At 33.0% G+C, this 7278-nt stretch overlaps 1 pseudogene; it reads right to left on the bottom strand.

Annotated features, from left to right (window-relative positions):
• Window positions 1-5763, bottom strand: LOC146925427 (uncharacterized; annotated as a pseudogene).
• Window positions 5764-7278: the final 1515 nt, after the last annotated feature.

The raw sequence follows: 7278 nt of genomic DNA, 5'->3' as shown, positions 1-7278 counted from the left end.
CTAAAACATAACCAATGATAATACTTTTTGAAAAACTTCACGATACACAACATTTGTGGTCTCCTTGCAAACATTATTATCTTCATCCAGGATGAGCAGCTTCAGACCTTTTCTTGAAGTAACTCGAGAGACAACGACATAAGGTTGTCCATGCGTGAACACGGGCTTAGGAAGATAAACTCCCACTCGAGATAAAGATCGACCCTGACTTCTATTTATTGTCATTGCAAAACAAAGCGTCAATGGAAATTGCATGCGCCTGAATTTGAAGGGTAGTCCTGGATCACTCGGAATAAGCTTCATCCTGGGAATGAATACCCTGGTACCTGCCCTTTTTCCTGTAATTACGGTAGCAACTATCGTGCTCTTCCCTAGATGTGTAACTGTCAGCCTCGTACCATTACACAGTCCATTGGCCTGATCGATGTTTCTCATCAGCATAACTGGACATCCCACCTTAGTTTTAATCGATGATTTGGAATTCCAGAGCTCTTAATACCATTAAGAAATTTTGTTGTGAACCACTCGCTTTGGACATTAGAATTTTCACCCGATCGACAAACAGAATCAGAGCTTAAATACTCTTTCTCTTCACCTGGAATCAGTGACATCATATATTCGTTAACATGCTCAACTGAATCAAGCGTTGGTGCGAGTATTCCCCTTTCTTGGAAAAATAGTGGGTCACCAAGGTTATCATTCAAATTGGGATACACAAAGTCTATAAGTGACATCAACGAATTTGGTGTGTCTGATATGAGCAAATCTTCGGAAATTTCTACCTTCATTTCACCATTCTCATCCGAAGCGTCGCTGCCGTCTCCAATTGAGAGTATCCACTTGCCACAATTAGCAATTTCTTCTTGCTCTGCAGGTACCGAAGATGCACCCAATCTCATATTAACAGTAAGCCTCAACACATTACAATAAGACCATATCTTTGATGAATTGATTTAGGCATCAACAATATCCCGCCTCGTTCCTTTTCGGACAATATGCAATATCTGTCTGAAATCACCACCTAAAACTACTGTCATTCCACCAAAAGGTCTAAACTTGTTTAGGGGATCATTCTTGGACATGATATCACGCATTGATCGGTCAACTGCCTCAAAACACCATCAGTGCATCATTGGAGCCTCATCCCAAATTATCAACTTTGCAGCACGCACCAGGTCTGCTCTAGGACTATCCTTTTCCATCGTAAGCGATGATGCCTCGTTAATCTCAATAGGGACTGCCAGCGTTGAGTGCAAGTGCGAAGTACTTTTTTAATGTATCATAAAATTTTGTGATGTAAGTGCGAAGTACTTTTTTAACGTATCATAAATTATTGTTTTTTTGAAAATTAATTTATACAAAAATAGGGGAATATTTAAGTTATTTAATATATAAATCAGTATAAATTTAAACTTTAGTATAAATGATAAAGTTTTTTCTAACAAAAATTATGACTCGTAATATTGTGTAGTTTTTTGTAAAAAAAGTATTATATAGTTGTATTAAGATATTTGCTTTTACAAATATAACGTATATATCTACTTTACAACTATATTTTATTTTAAATTAGTATCTTTATCCTAACTAATAAATTGTTTATGGGATAGAGTAGTTCAATTGGTTTAAGTTAAGGAATAAGGAGTTGGAGGTATTGGGGTCAAAACTCAAATGAATGAGTAAATATTAATGTAAAAACTAATTACTAACACTTGTCATTAAAAAAAAAGGATAATTGTTTCAATCCCTCCAACATAATAATATTTTCACCAAGAATATATTACATTGACATTTTTTTAAAAATAACTTATATTTACTATTGTCAAATTCACCTTTTGAAAATGGTTTTTGATATGATCTATGGTAGTCCATGTTCCTATTATGATTGACTTGTGGAACTTAGGCATGGCAATAAAACTTGTACTTGCGGATACCCGACTGAGCTCATTTTGATTTGACGGTTTTTCCCCTTTGTCTGAGTTTGGAATTTCTCAATTTCAAAATACGGATATGGGGCGGGTAATAGAGATATAGATACACACTTCGAACTCGTACCGAATGTAGAAATATATTGATATGTAGCATGCAAGTGTCTAAATATTATCCCGACTTTTGAGATATTTTTGAACATTTAATCACTGTAATCATTACCCTAGTTTGAAATTGACTAATTACTTTATGGAGAGGTCTGTTTGATGCAAATATGAAATTGGGTATTTTCCTGCCTCAAATGGAGTTGATTAATAAAAAATGGTGGATATTAATTTCTTGTAGTAGGATCGGGTTTGGGGAAAACTTTAGGTTTGGGGCGGGTTCGGGTTTGAGGATGAAATTTTTGTTACTCATGTGTTTCAACACTTCTTTTACCTCATGTTCTTGAATCCGATGATAGTAGTTATAGTTTCTATCGTCCTCTCTAATGTCTATCATGTCCAAGTATGGTAATATATATCTCATAACCTTCATTAAATAAGTTTTGAAAATACTACTTTCATTTACCCTCTTCCTTTTTAATACACTTCACTTTATCTGTATATATTTTCTTTCTTTCTTGTCCCTTAGCAATAATATATATAAATTTGTCGTATAACCTTCAAAAGCTTGTGTTCGTTTTGTGTTCAATGTCTTCTTGGCCCTTTTCTTAGCTCTCGTATAATTTTCCTAAATATTTGTACTTTTACACCTATACCACACTTCCCTATTGATTCTCACTTTAATTTGCACACTTTGGTTCCACCAAGATTCTTAACTCTTAGCTAGGTCCAAAACCTATTAATTCTCCTAGTGCCATCTTGTTCCACGTAGCATTTTCACTTCTATGTAGCTTCACACAACCTTCCTTTTAAAATCTTTTGTAGAAAAACACTTAGTTTTTCATCCTTTAAATGCCACCACTTGACCCATGTATACCAATTGTGGCATCTCCTCTTTGCTCTTCTCTTAATACTTACATACATAACCAATATTATATGGTTGATAGTAAAACTCTCTCCTGGTAAAACATTAAGTTCAAAAAAATCTTTCTGTTAGAATTCCTACTAAAAATAAATCTATCCGAGAACATGACATCTCACTCTTGTATGTAATAAGATTCCTTCTTCTTTTCCTAAAGTAAGATTAATAGACAAAAAAAAAATAGGATGGATTTACCCTATGTATTTATCTCCCGAAGGCTATACCATCATTCATGCCTTCAAAACTTATCAAACATTCCTTATTTGCCCATTTAGATCCCCTCCTATAATTTTTGTTCTCCTTGTGGTATATATTGAATCAAGCTTTTCAAATCCTTTCAAAATTTTACTTTAGAATATTATTCCAACCCTACCTAAAGTGTGTAAACACTAATAAAATTAATGATGTCTTATTCAACTACAAACTTGTGGGCTACAATGCAATCTTCTATCCTCTTTACATCCATAATATCCTTTTTTTTCATTCCATATCCAAAATAATGCCTACGCCATTTCTCGATCTAACTTTTCCAGTGTATCAATGCTTAAATCTTAAACTATCCAATTCTTTCTCCTTTTCACCCACCCACTTAGTTTCTTGTTAGCACATAAAATTAATCTTCCTCTTAGTCACAACGTCAACAATTTCCATATATTTGCAAGTAAGGGTGCCTTTGTTTCATGTTCTGAAACGGGTCCTACTCTCATCAACTAACTTATTTACCCACACTCGTTCACAAAGATTTGGAGACCTTGCTTATTTTTTACTGCATCGAAGTGGCGATGTATCCACGCTTATAGACACTGACCTAGTGTTAACACTATTATATACTCGGTCCATATCATAGAGATTCAAAGTGTTTCAATTAAATTCAAGTGTTCCAATTTTAAACAGTAGAATTTATTCTAAGTCTTAAAAAATTTATAATATAGAATGTCATTTAATTATGTATATTTTTAAGTTTTTTTTAGAAAAAAGTTATGTGTAATTATTTGTTGATCCAACCCACTGAAAACCGACTCATCCCGTGAACACTTGTAGATGTGGATCCAAAAGCATGTTTAACAACTCCAAGGTCCAAATAAATACATGTACCCGGAATAAGTACAAATAAGATACCATCGGACAATAACTGCCATGTCGCATCCCATACTATATCAGGGCTCATCATTGTTCTAGTGGTTAAGAGATGCACAAACAACCAACGCGATTGATGGCCCGAACCTAACTCACCATTTTCCGTGATACCATCTATAAACTCTTTGTCGCCATCAAGTAATCCCAAAGAAGAGCATGCTTCCTGGAACGTGTCATAGGTATGTCCATTAATTGTTTTTTTGCAACTATATCCCATGCAACCCTTCTGAATGGTAAATAGTATCCTCATGTAGTACAGCTCCCCTATACCAGGCGGCGTGTAATGAAGCCTTCCAATTTGATATCCTAGTTTACGTGGATGCCATTGTTTGTCTTTCTTCTCATAAGTAAATCTTGTTGGAAATTCAGCATACATTAGATTGTGACCGCCTACATACCAACGATTTGCTTTAAACCACGTGAGAAACATGGTCGACGCTTCCTCGTTATACATCACCACGTCCTCGATGTCACGATCACCATCATATAGTACCGATTCTTCATTATACAAATGAAACGTTAGTTTGAGAACAGGAGGCCATTTATGGTGTATATCAAAAGCAAATATCCTCCAAACAGCCTCGCAAGGTGAAACATAACGACAATCGTAATACTGCTTTATTTCATCAACCGGCTTGGACTGATCACGATTATCACCGTCAACAGACAACTACATTAATGCCTTATCAGGGCCTTTGTTCACGTATTTGAAAAGGTACTTGATGAGTTGGATTTGTTACAATATTCCACATTTACATGACCTCCGTATCTAATGAGAAGATGTGGATTGTATGGGACGACATAGGGATTATCCAATTGGACCCCCTGCTTGTCAACATGTATCCCAAAATCGCGACGTTTGTACCTCGGATAACCCTCGTCGTCTATCGTCATAGTTCCTTTAAAATCCTTCAGATAATATTTCGTACATTTTCCCTTGTCCATGCAAGGAGAGAAGAGACGGGCACCATCACATGGCCCGTGCATCATATAATAAGAAACAACATCATAAAGTCTTGCATAAAGTGTGTTGTCAGGCAGCTCGGCTGATATGATCTTATCAATGTCAGTACCTGTCTTCAGTTTGTTCCCTGAACTTAACCACACCAAGATATGAGCATGCGTAATACCTCTTTTTTGAAACTCGACTGTGTACATACCTGCCAACAAAACAATAACCGTTAGTACAGTTGGCAATAACAACACAATAGTTCGCACTCGAAAATAACGTGACTATGACCTGTTTATTACGAAGACAAAAATGATGTCATAATTTATTTTAAGATGTATAAGGTGTAATAATTTATTTAAAAAATAAATAAACATCAACAATGTATACCACATAGTATTACAATGTATACCTGCATCAATTTATTATGCAGACAAAGACGGTGTCATAATAATACTACTTAAAAAATAAATAAAATACTTAAATAAAATACTACTAATATTATTGTGTATACTTGCGTCAACTTTGCCAAACAATTCTTCCTTCTTAAAATCGTCCATTAATTTATCCCACTTCATTTTGAACACTCGACAAACAATATTAGGTCTATCAGATGCCTTTAAGTTTCGTTCTTTAAGAAAATCTTGAATTTCTCGCCAGTTTGAATTGCACGTGATTGTTACGAACAGATCGGGATATCTAGTTGGAATGACAACTATTTCCATAGATTTTCATGTTATAGTGCCTACACTCCATGTTCCAAAACATATACTAATCTCGTGTACTAACTTCTTTACCCATGCTCGTTCACGGAGATACGGGAACCCTTGCTTATTTTGCATTGTATCTAGATGATGAGGTAGAGATCCTTGCTTATTTGATGTTGTACTTTATCTACAATGTGTTGCTTCTATGAACAACCTAGCATTGACACTATTACACATTTGGTCTTTGCATGTCATAGAGATTTGATAAAATTTTACGTTGACTGTCGAGGCCTAACACAACCATATCCTTTTTTTTAAGGACAACCATATCCTTTTTATTCAGGCTTGAGACCGACTATGTATAGCAAGGCTAACATAGGCAAGATTATACATATCAACTTTAGATTAAATTCTACATATAAAGTGATAAATTAAATTTAGAAAGAGAATTTTTTTTTGGTGCAACAAAATTTTAGTATTTTAATTTAAGTAATGTTGATAACCAAAATTCATAGAAAGACATATAATTATATAATTCTTGATGATAATACATATAATTCATAGATCCGAATTTTTTGGAGTATTTGGTCATCAACTATAAAATAAAAATTAAACTGATTTCTACATGTAAACTAACAAATTAAATTTTGATCCTTTGTAAAAAAAAAAAATAGATCAAAAATTTTAATCTTGTAATTTAAGTGATGATGATGTATGGATTGCGTATAAAATCAAATAATCACACCATCATGATTGTGTTGATTCATAAATATATCGATATTTATGTATATCAAATTTGATTTATTTTTTTGAGGAAGGTATGCCAAATTTAATGCAATTCAACTGAAGTCTAAGAAGTTGTGTAGACATGGCATATGTATTATAGCTATCAATGTGAGCTTTTATCATATTAATTTAAAGACATAGTGGAAATTGGAGCATGCAAACTATATTCATTCCTAATAATATTTAAGCCGAAAAAAGATCTATTACCATCTCATCCAAGTGTTACTGGGGTATGATATTATATGTTTGGACTTAGTAACAATGACGCAATTTTAAAAAAATTATATTTATAGCCATAACATTAAAAAATATAGATATATTTTCAAACTTTTTGATATATATTTGAAATTATGTTATAATAAAATTTAGTTAATACCCAATCAAACTTCTTATGGAAGCCAAATATCTCAAAATTAATGCATTTAAATCAAACATTTTTATCAATTTAAACAAAATCAAATTTGCTTAATGGTATGATTCTCATCACATTTTACAGTAAGTTGATAACTCTCTTCTTACCATTTTCACTATTTTTTAATGAGGGTCATCAACTCCTTATTTAAAATAATTTAAAACTATTATGTTTAACATCTAAAATATAAATTTGATTTTTATTTTTTTAAAATTTTATTTAAAAATTATATTAGATGATTGCTTTTCATACAATGACGTTTACTTATGTTTTTTTTATTTAAAAATTATTTTAGATGATTGCTTTTCATACAATGACGTTTACTTATGTTTTTT

Source organism: Medicago sativa, chromosome 5 (genome assembly GCF_051527215.1).
Source record: "Medicago sativa cultivar Bolivia chromosome 5, Bolivia_mono, whole genome shotgun sequence".
In the NCBI taxonomy this organism is placed as follows: domain Eukaryota; kingdom Viridiplantae; phylum Streptophyta; class Magnoliopsida; order Fabales; family Fabaceae; genus Medicago; species Medicago sativa.
Note: the sequence above shows the minus strand (reverse complement) of the source record. Positions and strands in the feature narration are given on the sequence as shown.